Source organism: Girardinichthys multiradiatus, chromosome 12 (genome assembly GCF_021462225.1).
Source record: "Girardinichthys multiradiatus isolate DD_20200921_A chromosome 12, DD_fGirMul_XY1, whole genome shotgun sequence".
NCBI lineage: Eukaryota > Metazoa > Chordata > Actinopteri > Cyprinodontiformes > Goodeidae > Girardinichthys > Girardinichthys multiradiatus.
Window position 1 is genome coordinate 37,158,354 of NC_061805.1, and position 15,059 is coordinate 37,173,412.

The 15,059-nt window shown below is 41.7% G+C and overlaps 1 long non-coding RNA gene across 1 annotated transcript; it reads right to left on the minus strand.

Moving 5' to 3' along the window:
- Positions 1 to 960: 960 nt before the first annotated feature.
- LOC124878333 lies at positions 961 to 12,422 on the minus strand. Its single transcript, XR_007040719.1, has 4 exons — positions 12,198 to 12,422; positions 11,856 to 11,917; positions 1,104 to 1,641; positions 961 to 1,005 (listed from the first exon to the last, which is right to left on the minus strand). It is a non-coding gene; the product is annotated as an uncharacterized LOC124878333 (long non-coding RNA).
- Between the last annotated feature and the right edge of the window lie 2,637 nt (positions 12,423 to 15,059).

Genomic DNA, 15,059 nt, shown 5'->3' on the forward strand with positions numbered 1-15,059 from the left:
CGGGGGAGCTGGTGCCTATCTCCAGTGGTTTACGGCCAAAAGGCAGGGTACACCCAGGACAGGTCCATCGCAGGGCAACACAGAGACACACAGGAAAAACAACCATGCACACCTAAGGCAATTGAGAGAGACCAATTAACCAGAGAGAACCCACACATGTACCAAGAGAACATGCAAACTCCATGCAGAAAGACCCCCAGCCGGGAGTTGAACTCAAGACCTTCTTGCTGCAAGGCAATAGTGCTACCATTTGCACTACCATGCAGCCCTCATCAAAATATTTTACAAATAAAAATCTGAAAAGGTGTTTATTTGTATGCATGGCTCTTTACTCTGGCACCTCAAAATAGAACCCATTGCAAATAACTGGCTTTAGAAGTCACCTAATTATTAAATGCAGACTACCTGTGTGTAAATTAATCATATTAATAGATTGGTTCTGCAAAGGCCTCAGATGTTTATCAGAGAACATTAGTGAACAAATAGCATTATGAAGACCAAGGCATTATGAAGATATTGACCTCAATATCTGGCCTTTGTGGAAATCGTCAAGAAAATTACTGTTTCAACATAAACATAAGTTCTATATGCACTTTTTACAAAAGCTTTTAGGGGGAAAAAGCAAACAGGTGGAAGGAAGCAGTCTTGTCTGATGACAGCCATTTTGTTTGTTTTGTTTTTGTTTTTTTTATGTAAAATGGTAAGTAAGGTCATATATGTAACCTCCACAAAACCCAGAACACGTAATCCCAATCGTGAAACATGAAGCTGGCAGCATTATGATGTGGAGATGCTTTGCTTTATATTCATCCAGCAGGACAATAACCATAAATATACAACCAGAATTACAAGGCAATGGTTTAGGTCTGGGTATATTCAAACTCCGGACTGCCATTATGTTCGAAATAGCTCGGACCCACATACAGAGAACACTCAGTAGGAGGAAGTAAAATAAATATTGTTTATTGAAGATATAGTCAGGAACGGAACGGGCAAAATATCTCACTGTAAGGAGAGAAGTGAAGAGAATGGATGAGTATGGGTAATGGAGGGAAAAACGAAGCTAAGAGCAAATAGTTACTTTGATACTGAGATCGGCTTACTGAGTTATGATGGTCAAGTCGCCAGGGGGAATGAGATTCAGGATCCAGGTCTTAAGCAGGTATATCCGTAGAGAGTTCACTTGGTGATGTTCTTTGGAGCTCAGGTTACAGTAAACAAGTTTGATGTGCAGTAGCTTATGTTGGAGGGTGGACAGGGTACGCTTGTGGCTTGGCTCAGGAGACGAAGTGGACAGGAAGCTACCAGCTTGATGCAAATCCAAACAAAGATAGATCACAGGATAGGAATCCTCAGAGCGAAGACAGGCTTGATCATCCAGAGTAACTTTCAGAAACATAGTCCAGAAAACTCAGTGACATAGATCCAAAGCTTAGGCTTTCAAAATCTGCAGAGGAGCAAAAAACAAAGTTAAACGAGGTTGAAGTACGACACATAACTTGGAGCGTGGCTAGAGTTTGTACCACTGTGGCAAAACACTCGCATTGAAGTGCTGGCAGCCTCCTGCTTAAGTACTCCTCCTGGCAATCAGTGGAATAAGTCGCACCTGTCACCCAGCACACCTGAGAGCTTCAGCACCACCTGAGAATGAGCACAAAAACACAAACCCAGATCCTGACACGGACTGCAGCCACTGTACCCAAAAAGAACATCTAGGTATTTCATATTTTGACATTTGATAACTTTATCATTTATCATTATTTCTTCTGTTTTGGAATTAAATAATCTTACAGTCCGTGTACAACTTAGATGCAGTGAAAATTCTGCTATAAGTGGTCAAAAATGTCTTACTAGTGCAACATAATATGTTGTGTATTTGCTCTCAAATGTCCTTAAATGGTAATGCATGCATACAGTCACATATCTTACCATTTTATTATTATGTTTTTGCTTGCTTTTTATGACTTCTTAAACAAATCTATGTTTGCAAGGTTTTCTTTAACAGTTTGACTTTGAATTTGAAATGAATGAAAACCTAAAATATGAGCAGCTGAGAGTATTCTCATATATTACTATTGCATCATTAGAACAAACAGATTCCAGTGTTTGTGTGTATCTGGCTGCCAAAATACTCCCCAGCGAGTCAGACTGGGGGTTATAGTGTAACCAAAGCGTCTGTCTTCTGCTCACCACCCAGATCCGCTGGTTCAGCTTGACTGGGCCCAGTTGTCTTGGTTTAATACTGACGACTGTCTGGGAAAGGTCTGTCTGGGGTTCAAGTACATTAAAGTCATCCGCTCAGCTCCCACTGAGCCGCAACACAGATGGCTCCAGATGCAGCTGGCACAGCATGGAGCAGCACCTGACAGCGCTCATTCACTCAGACACACAGAAACATTCACATACAAATATAAACACAGGCCAACATGCTGACACGTGCACACACTCAGGTATACTCATTTTGTGTACATAAATGCACGCAAACCTACACACACCAACACAAACACACTTCCTCTCTCCCTGATGGAAGCACATACACTCACGCTTTACATACTTACACACACGTTCTCACAGCAGGAACATATGCTGCCACGCAACTACAAATCCTAACAGTAGCACACGTATGAATCCGCAATTAAAGAGTCAGATTACCGCCCGACGCACGCATAAACTCAAATGTAAACCCGTGCATTTTGTGCTCAATTTCAAACATATGTCAGGGCATGTTGATGTGCACAGAGCAGAAAGCGGGCAGAGAGGAGAGGAGGACAGCTGAAAGAAGTCAAATTGAACACACTTGCCAGTTGTAACAAAGGGAAAGATGTAAATGAAGAGCAACATATTCTATTTTTAATTTGTAAAATGCAACAGCACAAATCAGAAAACATGAATAAATTTTATGGAATTGTAAACACTCCTCCTTGAACCGCCACCTTAACGTGATGGAGGGGTTTGAGGGCTCAAATGATCCTAGAGGCTATGTTGTCTAGGGCCTAAATGCCCCTGGTAGGGTCTCCCATGGCAAACAGGCTCTAGGTGATGGGTCAGACAAAGAGCGGTTCAAGAATCCCTCATGAGGACGAAAATATCGAGGCACGTGACGTCGCCCGGTACGGCGGAGCCGAGGTCCCACCCTGGAGCCAGGCCTGGGGTAGGGACTCGCTGGACAGCGGCTGGTGGCCGGGTTGCTCCTCGCGGGACCCGGCCGGGCCAAGCCCGAACGAGAGACGCGAGGCCATTCCCCCAGTGGGCCCACCACCTGCAGGGGGAACCGTGAGGGACCGGTGCAAAGAGGATTGGGTGGCGGACGAAGGTGGTGACCTCAGCGGCCCGATCCCCGGATGCTTAGGCTGGCTCTAGGGACGTGGAATGTCACCTCGCTGGGGGGGAAGGAGCCTGAGCTTGTGCGGGAGGTCGAGAGATATTGACTAGAAATAGTCGGGCTCACCTCCACGCACAGCGTGGGCTGTGGAACCCATCTCCTTGAGAGGGGTTGGACTCTCTTCTACTGTGGAGTGGCCCACGGTGAGAGGCGGCAGGCTGGTGTGGGTTTGCTTGTTGCCCCCCAGCTCAGCCGTCTCGTATTGGGGTTTACCCCAGTGGATGAGAGGGTCGTATCCCTGTGCCTTCGGGTTGGGGATAGGTCTCTGACTGTCGTCTCGGCCTACGGGCCGAGCGGTAGTGCGGAGTACCCGGCCTTCTTGGTGCCCCTCCCGGGGACTCCATTATTCTGCTGGGGGACTTCAACACCCACGTGGGAAACGACAGTGACACCTGGAGAGGCGTGATCGGGAGGAATGGCCTCCCCGATCTGAATCCGAGTGGTGTTTTGTTATTGGACTTCTGTTCTAGTCACGGATTTTCCATAATGAACACCATGTTCAAACATAAGGGTGTCCATCAGTGCACTTGGCACCAGGACACCCTAGGCAGGAGGTCGATGATCGACTTTATTGTCGTATCATCAGACCTTCGGCCGCATGTTTTGGACATTCGGGTGAAGAGAGGGGCTGAGCTGTCCACTAATCACCACCTGGTGGTGAGTTGGATCCGCTGGAGGAGGAGAAAGCCGGACAGACTTGGCAGGCCCAAGCGCATAGTGAGGGACTGTTGGGAATGCCTGGCGGAGCCCTCAGCCAGGGATGTATTCAACTCCCACCTCCGGGAGAGCTTTGACCAGATCCCGGGGGATGTTGGAGACATAGAGTCCGAGTGGACCATGTTCTCTGCATCTATTGTCAATGCTGCTGCCTGTAGCTGCGGCCGTAAGGTCTGCGGTGCCTGTTGTGGCGGCAATCCCAGAACACGGTGGTGGACACCGGCAGTAAGGGATGCTGTCAAGCTGAAGAAGGAGTCCTATCAGCTGTGGTTGGCTTGTGGGACTCCTGAGGCGGCTGACGGGTACCGTGAGGCCAAGCGTGCTGTGGCCCGGGCTGTGGCAGAGGCAAAAACTCGGGCCTGGGAGGAGTTCGGTGAGGCCATGGAGAAGGACTACTCGAAGCGATTCTGGCAAACTGTCCGGCGCCTCAGGAGGGGGAAGCAGTGCTTCGCCAACACTGTTTATAGTGGGGGTGGGAGGCTGCTGACCTCGACTGAGGACATTATCGGGCGGTGGAAGGAGTACTTCGAGGATCTCCTCAATCCTTCCATCACGCATTCCGTGGTGGAAACAGAGGCTGGGGACTTGGGGTTGGACTCTTTCATCACCCAGGCTGAAGTCACCGAGGTGGTTAAAAAGTTCCGTGGTGGCAAGGCTCCACCCGGAGTAGCTGGAGGAGGTGTCTGGGGAGAGGGACATCTGGGCGTCTCTGCTGAGTCTGCTGCCCCCGCGACCCGGTCCCGGATAAGCGGAAGACGACGAGTACGAGTACGAGGAATTGTAAACAATGTTTCTCTTGTTTACCTCTGTTTTGCTTAATGTTAATTGTTATTATACAGACAAAGGGCAATGTGTTTGCAGAGATGCAAAAAGCCTTTTATTACAATAGCATATCACTGAAAAATGTAGAACCTTTGTTCTGGCATCCCTCCCATTCAACCAGTTGGCATGTAGATCCCATCTAATGGTTGTTAGTGAGACACAGTGACCCCAAGATGCTACTCTTTCTCTGCAGCTCTCTAACAGTAAGTTTGGAAGAGACCCATTAAGTGAGAAAGGTGTTCTAAAACTTTTGACCGGTAGTGTAGGTTTAAAGTAATCTTTTAATTTTACCAATATATGTCTTCTGACTGGAAGTAATATTAATATTTTGCAGTGTCTCAGCCAGAGACCTATTTTGGATCTTATAGAAAATGTGTGGAGAGCTACAGACTAGAGTGGCAAAGAGGCCGTCCAACTTCAAAGACTTGGAGCTCATTACCAAATCAAAATACCAGTGGAAAACATGCAAAAAGCTAATCAGCAAGATAGATAGATAGATAGATAGATAGATAGATAGATAGACAGACAGACAGACAGACAGACAGACAGACAGACAGACAGACAGACAGACAGACAGACAGACAGACAGACAGACAGACAGACAGACAGACAGACAGACAGACAGACAGACAGACAGACAGACAGACAGATAGATAGATAGATAGATAGATAGATAGATAGATAGATAGATAGATAGATAGATAGATAGATAGATAGATAGATAGATAGATAGATAGATAGATAGATAGATAGATAGATAGATAGATAGATAGATAGATAGATAGATAGATAGATAGATAGATAGATAGATAGATAGATAGATAAGATTTTTTTTTTTGTGCAGGTCAGTAATGCAGGTAAACCAGTCTGTCAATAACTGGTTTATGGCTATTTTATTAACAAACAAAATGAAATTGAGAATACAAGGAGTGTAACAACATCTAATGTAACAAAGTATTAAAACGCCTTAATATTTCTCGTCAAAGGGAAATCTTTTTCACACAGCAATGTCTAGGTGCTGTCAGCATGTTACTTGGTTGTGGTTATAGGCCCTGGATATGAAAGTGGGGGCCATAGGGTGAGAGTCAATGAACACCTGGACATGTCACCAGTCCAGCACAGAGCAAGACAGAGACACACAAGACAGACAACCACGCCCACTAAGGGTGTGTGGGTACAATTTAGAGACACCAATTTACCTTATAGCCAAGTTTTAGGACTGTGGGAGGAAGCCGGAGTACCGGGAGCGAACCCATGCATGCTCAGAGAGAACATGCAAACTCCATCCAGAAAGACCCCTGGCAGGGATTCAAACCTGGAGATTCTTACTGCAAGTAAATGTGATAACCAGTGCTCCAACATGCAGCTATTTCACATTTCTTAACTTTAGGAATTACATTTCTAAAAATATTCCTGAATGTACAGTACTGTGCAAATGTTTTAGGTAGGTGTGGAACAATGCTGTAAACAAAGAATGCTTTCAAAAATGTAAGTGTTAATCATTTATTTTGATCAATAAACAAAATGCAGTGAATGAACAAAAGAGAAATCTAAATCAAATCAGTATTTGGTGTGACCACCCTTTGCCTTCAAAACAGCATCATTTCTTCTAGGTACATTTGCATACAGTTTTTGAGGGAACTTGGCTGGTAGGTTGTTCCAAACATATTGGAGAACTAACTACAGGTCTTCTGTGGATGTAGGCTTTCTCACATCCTTCTGTGTCTTCATGTAATCCCAGACACACTCGATAATGTTGAGATCAGGGCTCTGTGGGGGCCCTACCATCTTTTTCTTCTTTATGCTGAAGATAGTTCTTAATGACTTTGGCTGTATGTTTCGGTTCGCTCACTTAGCATTTTGTAAATTGATGAAAATAAACAATCATCATTTATATTTATGAAAGCATTATTTGTTTACAGCAATTTTTCACACCCACCTAAAACTTTTGCACAATACTGTATGTCTCATTGTGAGTAAAAACAAATTTGGTTGTATTCAAGTTGTATTCATTCTGCGTATTACAAAGAAACAACTTATTAACTTGAAACCCTCTCTCCCAGTAGTATTTGCTGCCATGGCTGTTAGCCATGCAAACGTTTCATCTACATCATTTCATTGAGCCTTAATTAACACAACAAGGATACAGTGTCCTCAAATGACATAACTCGGAGCACAAATTCAACCTCATTAGCTTTTGGTATCTCTTCAGCCAAATGTAAGTGTGGATCACTGCACCCAGTTTTAGTTCTATGTTCTAGAGGATGTACTTAATGATTTGATTTGTTGCTCAACCAGCTGTCTCTAAACTTCCCTGCTAAGACATCCAGCTAGGCCTGCAGCTACTTTGTTGTTATGACCGGGAAATAAAAAAGCACGCCATCGTTTGTAAAACTAGACTAGACTGTCCTCACTGTAATTCCTAAAAAGCATAACTCAGTCTATTTCTGCTGAGCTTGAAGACGTTGAAAGTCAGATGGCACCTTTTTAACGTTTCTGTCTTTATCCTCAGACTTTCATGGGTTTTGGCAATCTGGCCCTGCTTCTTTTCTGCCCTGAGATAAAGTCACTGAACTGCCACAAAATCAGCCCTTAAACATTTGTGCCATTAAAAAGTGCTGGGTAAGCAGTTCTTCATCTGCTGCTTGCCAGAAAGCTGGAATTAAGTTGGTTCAGCTACAAATGTAACCCATCTTAAAATGTATTGCCCTATCTGAAGGAGGAAAAAAAGCACTTGTTTCAGGACTGGGACACATTTACAGCCGGCTCCTGCATCGCAATGTTCCGTTAAAAGAATTGCTCAATGTTGAGCAGAGACGCTTGCCAAGTGCTGTGTGCAGAGGGGTTTTTGCTACAAATGTCACTGGTTCATTAAATGAAGTGCAGTAACAACATATTATGTTTGTTGCATTTGAATTCTTGTCGCATCAAGGAGCTTTTGGCGAGCGAGGCCCCACCTGCCCGTGGAACGGTTATGTCTTTAAGTGATCTATAAAATGTTATTATTTAAAACAAGCTCTTTATGGATTGCTTACGAGACATGCTTAGCACATGATTGATCTGACCTTTTGCAGACTGTCGTTCTTTGGGAAAACACCAACCTTAACCTTTTTTAGCTGGATTACTTTGCCAGCACTCCTGTCTGTGTGTGTGTCTGGGATGGAGTATGTACATCTGGGCTTTTCTGTGGAAGCACATGTGTTTGTATGCATTGCAAAATGCCATCAAGCAACGCCTGTCGAATATGCTTTTATAAGGTTTGCCTCAGAGAGATGAAAATAATACATTGCTGATTGATTGATCAGTCATGTCTTAAAGGATATCTGCGTGTTTGAGACAGAGTGTGTGTGTGTGTGTGTGTGAGATGCTGTGTCTGTATGTGTGAGAGCCAAGGCCTGATGCAGAATAGAGATTGATGGTAGCTTGCCGTGAGGAGGATACTCAGTTATCTCCTTGTAATTAAAATCCACCTCATAAAGATTATTGACTCCCCCACCGCACAAACCAGCATGCCACTGTGCTTGGCAGGGTTTGCAAAGCGCTTCTTAAAAAATGAAAAATAGCATATTAAGCAGCACATATTTCCCATTTATGTGGAACATTTAGATGTGGTTAAGTTATCGTAATGTGCAATAAAACCTGGATGTGAAATTTGTAATCCACTTTGGAAAATTGCTTGCTATATTGCTTTAACATTCCCTGAAAGAGCTTTTGAGATGTGTGTGCCAGGTTTATTGTATGCTATAATTTAAAAGTCCTCAATGAGAGGCAGTAAATATAAATTTATTAGTGCTGGGTTTAAAAAGCCAGACTGAGGTGGGATGAATGACAGGATGCTTGAGTGTTTAGAGTCTACGAGTGCGTACAGTGTATGTTTTTGGTACGTGTCAATGTGCTCCCTTTCCGCAGCGCACAATGAAAAAAGATGAGAGTGTGCTTAGGAAGGATTGCAATCTCATCTAGCTGCTTTATATATACTTTTACATTCTGAGCCAAACTAAATGGCCAGAATCTTCTTTTTTCTGACTGTGGTCATTACTTTTTTCTTGAAGTTGGGAGAAGATCAAACTTTTGTTTGAATTTGTTCTGCTTAAAGCAACAATAATGAAAAAACAGGCAAACAGACAATAGTAACCAACTTGATAGAGGGAGAAACATACTGTAAAAATGTGACTCCTCTTTTCTTTAAAATTAATTTACATTTCCTGTTAAAGGCTATGTGAATTTTAGTGACACTGCATGTATTACTGATGTATCCATCTGAACTTTTGCCCTTTTGCTCAGATCTTCAGCAGGTGGAAAGCTGCTTTTCTGGGGTCAGATCCCCTGTGTTTCCCGGGTCAGTTATCACGTAGGCCTCCAAAGGCTACGGACCCCCCAGGCGGATCTGCTGGCAGGCCGTAAGGTATGTGTCAGAAAGACTGTGCAAATTATGTTTTCAAAGGCTGGTCAAGTGTAAAGCAGATGAAGGCCTCCTTTTTAAGAAAAGAGAGAGTTGTAGATAAAATAAGTGGGAAAGAGGACATAAACTTTGAATCCAAAATGTCAGAAAGCTGAGTTTGCAATGGCTTTCTGCTACTGCTACTAGGTATAATTATCTTTAGCACAGCTGAAGAAAGTCTGAACCTCACAGTAATGTAGCAATTTTTATTAGTTATAATAAGAGTTTTTCTGGACCTCTGGGTTACTTCTCTTATTAATGCTATTCTAGGTGGACTAGCATGGCTTGTTAGGTTTGCAGCTGTGCCATACTCTTTGGAGTTCCTGATGATGGAATAACCAGTCATCTGTGAGTTGTTCAAAGTTTGAGATGTTGCTTTATGATCTAACTTTGCTTCTACTTCTCCACAACTTTGTTTTTAATCTTTCTGCTTGGGTCAACGGTTTTCATGATGTTGTTTGTTAAATAATGTTCTGAAACCAACATGGAAGCCCTAACTAACAGATGTGTTTATACTGAGATTACATTACACACAAGTAGATTCAATTGAGGAATCTCTGAAGGGAATTTGTTACTTTGAATTTGATTCAGGTGTATCAGAGTAAGAGGGGTAAATGCAAATCAAACCATTACAGTTTAATTTGGGGAAAAAAACATGTTGTCCCTCTTTGTAAGTTATCCAATACATTGTGTTGGTCTTTCCCATAAAATCCCAGTAACACTTACAAAGGTTTGTGGTTTTAGGGCAACAATATGTGAAACATTTCAAGGGGCAAAATTACATTTGTACGCTGCTGTACATATAAATAAGATGTAATTTTATTTTATTCATTTCAGGATGATTTTTGTATCTACTACATGATAGTTTTTGCACAAGTATGTTACCAATCATTTGTGGCTCAATGTTTATATCTGTCATCACCAAGGAGGTTGTGTGTGTGTTAGCAAAAGAAAAAGTTATTGATGAATAATATCTTACTAGAGGTGTGTCTTAGCCCAAGGAAGAATCCATCGAATTTTGGTGGTAAACTGGATCCAGGATTTTTTTTTTCTATGGCGTGGCAGAGGTGTGTAGTCTCTGACTGTCTTGTTTTACGTGTTTTTCTTTTTTTTTTTTTTTTTTTTTGGAAAACTGAAAATGTTTCACCCAAGTTCTACCAATTTTAGGTGTTCCTAACTTTCCCACTTTTTCATCTGATTATCTACTCCAAATGATGTTTTGTTTCCTCCACAAAGCCCCTCCTAACCAACTCCCTCACTCATCAAACCATAATTCACTTCAGAGGGAAGCATCATTAATGCACAGTAGGACCCAGCAGCTTGATGTGTGCTAATTATATTGTGTGTTTTACACGCTGGATGACTTTTGCTTAGTCAGTGATGAGCTCAGGCTCTGGTAATTGTGTTGTTTTTTTTTTGAGGGTGTGACGAGTTTATAAAACCCTGCCTGTGCATGATTATCTGAGCACATTATATATGTGTGCTCTTCATTTGTTCATGTCTGCGCAGAAGATCTGTGAGGCTTTTGTTTTACCATATGAGCATAGTAGTTTGTGCAAATGTTGAACAACGTATGCATTACACCTATGTTCTTACAAGTACACCTGGATAAGTAGAATCTACTTAAAAATATCAAGGTTTCTCGTTGCCTTATCATTTTTAAGTAATGAAACAATAGTTGAATGAGTGAAGTGGACTACGTTCTATGTGTGTGAGCCCCTAATGGAATGGAAAAGAACATTTGAGTTGAATGTACTAATAGCCAAGTTACAATAACTCAAGATACTTAGTTAAAAGAATTAAGTTAAATTGTTTATTTGAATTGACCTCACTTCACTTTTTCAGTTCCTGATATTCAAAATATGTCGTTCATGAAGTTAAGTGTCTTGTCTAAAGTTTGAACCAGCAACCCATTGGTTACAAGAGGAACCCCCACCACCGTCACCCATGAACCTTCACTGTGTGCTTTTCCAAATGAACACAATAGCTGACAAGCTAACAGTTAAGTAACTAAGCCTTGAGAATTCTAACTTACCATGTTGTGACTGAAGTCACGTCATTCACCAAAGACTTCAAATTTGGGTCAAATAACTTGCCTACTAGAACTTCACTTGTTGAAACTTTAAATATACTTGCAATCTTTGTCTCAGTTCTGTCTCAAAAAGTTTATATTTCATCAGTGACACTGGTTTAAACTAGATGTTTGGCAGGTGTACAAGGTCAGTGTGTTGCTAACAAGAAAAACTTGATGATATTGAGATCAAATATATAATTACGATAAGATAGGCCATTAAAAACTACAGTTTCCTGAGAAATCAAAATGAATGTGAAGAAATAACACATTTAAGTAATATAAGCTCAGTTTGTTTCAGTAGAAACTGTTGATAGGATTAAAGATACAATTACAATAAAAAGGATATGAAAAAGTTCTGCTCAATCTGAATTAACAAGTAATGTCAATAAATTAGACACATATAAGTAATATGAACTCACTTTCTTTGAGTTGAATCAATATCTGGGTTTACAGTGTAAAGAGCCTTCCCTGATTTTCACACCTAGAAAGAAAGACAGGATTATTCTGCAGCTCCACACATTATACGCTGTGAACCTCATGATTAGCACAGTCAAAACTTCCAGATCGTTCTGACACATTAAAACCGCATGCAGTTTTAAAATCCATCATTTCCCCCACAAAACTTTGACATGCACATTCAACCATGACACTACACTCTGCATTCTTCACAACCAAGGTGATCCTTTTAGTACTATATATCACTCAGTACCATAGCTAGAACTGTAGCTCAGCCTAGTGATTGGAGGTGTCCTTTGGCTCACCTGGGGGCTTCCAATCCTATTAGGCCAACAGTCCTGAGCCTAGCGTACGCAGCAGCCGCTCGTGTTTGATCACTGGTGCTTAGAGCCCACACTTGTCCTCTTATGTTGGTGTTGAGGCACGGAAAAGAGGAGCAGCAGGGTGTGGGGTTGGGAAGGAGGGGTTAAAAAGTGATCTCCTTAACTCTCTAGGGTGCAGAGGGAGCACTCCTCTGCTCCTCCAGCTGGAGTTGGTCTTTAAAACTTCTGATATCACTTGAAAGACAGAACATTGTAAGAATTTCTTTTTTTTTCTCAGCAAAACAGAAAGATGGAGAGAGTGCCAGATTAAAACACAGGAAGAGGGGGACTTAAAAAGATGGCAGTATGTGTGTGTTGTAAGCTCTCTTCAAGTGTGTACAATTCGTTTGCTTTTCAGCTCTTTCGTCTTGATCTTTGTTGTTACCTCTTCTTACCTTTTTTATGTTTCTACCTTGACTCTTTCACTCCCTCTCTGAGCCTACCTCCTAACTAATGCTCGTCCAAACTGCATGCCATTCACTATGTCACTTCTGTGTCCCCCATCCCCCTTTTTTTCTTGGACCAAGATCACCCGGGAAGAGCCATGTGTTTCCAAAGTGGACTGGATGGAAAATCGAAGCAGGGCTTCTGTGTTTATCAAGCCGCAGCTCCGTCACCTTGCTCCTACTCCCATCTGGAGGCCTGGGCAAATTGGTGACAGCATCAACAACCCTGCACCACACATGGTCTTTTTTCTCTGTGCACATCTACACACATGAACACACACACATACACACACATAGCATAGCACCTTGGCCTGTTTAGTTTTATTGCTGGTGTCAGGTGAAGAGGTGGAGGCAGGAGTGCTGTCTAATGTTCAGCTTACACACATATACACTCCCAGAAACACTCACACACAGTCATTTCCACCCCTGCTGACACCTTGGCTAACGAGACCTGTGAACTGCACAGACAGAACTCCGAGACTTGTCAGACTCCAACTCATTTAATGCCAAGACCTGGCCCCAGCTGTAACCCAACAGAGTTTCTGTATGCACACCAAGAACCAATGAGCTGAACAGTGATATAGTGAACATGAGCCTGCTGTAATTTTTGCTTCTTTGGGTTAACATAGTAAAAGTGGTAAGTCTCATTCTATAATCCATCGCAAATCTTTCTGTAAAATTCAAATGAATGCTAACTTCAGCTCAATTTTATCATCATTTAATTACAATAATTGTTTATTGTCATAAATGTTTGTTATTTAATGTCTGTGTAACGACACAGCGACATGTATTTTCTTCAGAGTAATAAAAAGAAGGTATCTCTGGAGGAACCGCAGAGATTCACAGATCAGGCAGGAGAATCTATCTAAGAGGACAAGTAGTTTTGAACTCCACAAATCTGACCCTTATGCAAGAGCAGCAAAGAAAAAGCCATTGTTCAATGTCAGCTTCAATTTATCTGTTCACAGGTGGTCTTTATACTGATTGGACTAAGCTAATTTGCAAGGAAGATTGGGCAAAAAGTACATTGGAGCTGTAAATGCTGCAAAATTGAGTTCTACAAAGTTTTAAATCTGGGGGACAGAGTCCTTTGAGTCAGTGATTTACAATACACTGACGATGTGAAAAAGTTCCAGTGGTATGAATAATTTTGCAAAGCACCATTCGCTGGTTAATGTTGGCTCAGTCTCTTATTCAGAACTCCCTTTTTTTGCACACACCATGCAAGTGGAGCATAAAGAAGAGCTGACTTGAGTTTGAGTCCTTGCCACCTTGAAATTAACTGCACAAACAGTTTCTAGCCATTGTTCCTAAGCACTTATTGCAACGCCATTTAAGAGAGTATTGATCCACCCAATGCAGGGTCAATCACTGGATCAATGATGTGTGGGTCGGTTAGAAGCCTGTTTGACTGCATGAATGAATGAAAGGTAAGAAAACAGACCAATAGACAGGCCTGTGAAGATTAGATTCATTGATAAATGGATTCGCTCCTGTAAGGGCTCTGAGATGTATGGAGGGCATCAACGTCAGGTCTTACCAGGTTGAACTTGTGTTGATCTAAATATTTCACTTATTTGCCCTCTTTTGTGTCCAATTTGTTGATGTCTAGTATACTTTTCATTAGGTTTTCCTGTTTAACATTAGTTAGCTTGTGGCTTATGCTCCATGAAAAAGTAAATCTTCATATAGACTGAGTTTAGCTCAGTCTGTATGAAGCAGATGGATTGTTAACAACAAGTATCATGTTGGGAAACATGCAAAAAGTAAATATAACCATATATATTTATATATCATATAATAATAAACAATATAACAATCAGAAAAAGATCTAAATAAACACTGTATGTTAATTCTTAGGTAAATTCACTTTATTTAAATAGTGTCATTTAAAAGTATTCATGTCCCTTGAAGTTAACATTTTATAATATTAAAACAACAAACATCCAGTGCAACTAGTTGCCTTCATAAGTCAGTTAGTAAATGGAGTCCACCCCAGTGAAATTTAATCTCGGTATAAATTCAGCTGTTCCATGAACATCTCAGATGGAATATTAGACATCAAACAGCATAATGAAGACCCAGGAAGGATTAGTATATAAAACAAATCCCAAGCTTGTAACAGGATGCTGTTCACTCTTGAATCTGAAATGGCTCAACTGCAAAACTACCAGGACATGGTCATCCACATAAACTGCTGTTGGACTCTAAAAATATTGCTTTTATGGACGAGTGGCAAAAGGAATGTCATAGTTTAAAGAAAGGCAAAATAAGTCTGGTTTAAAACTTCCAAACTGGACGATAAAAATTGACATGTAGCCAAAAGTTGGATTTGTGTCAGAGTGGACCAGGAAAAGCC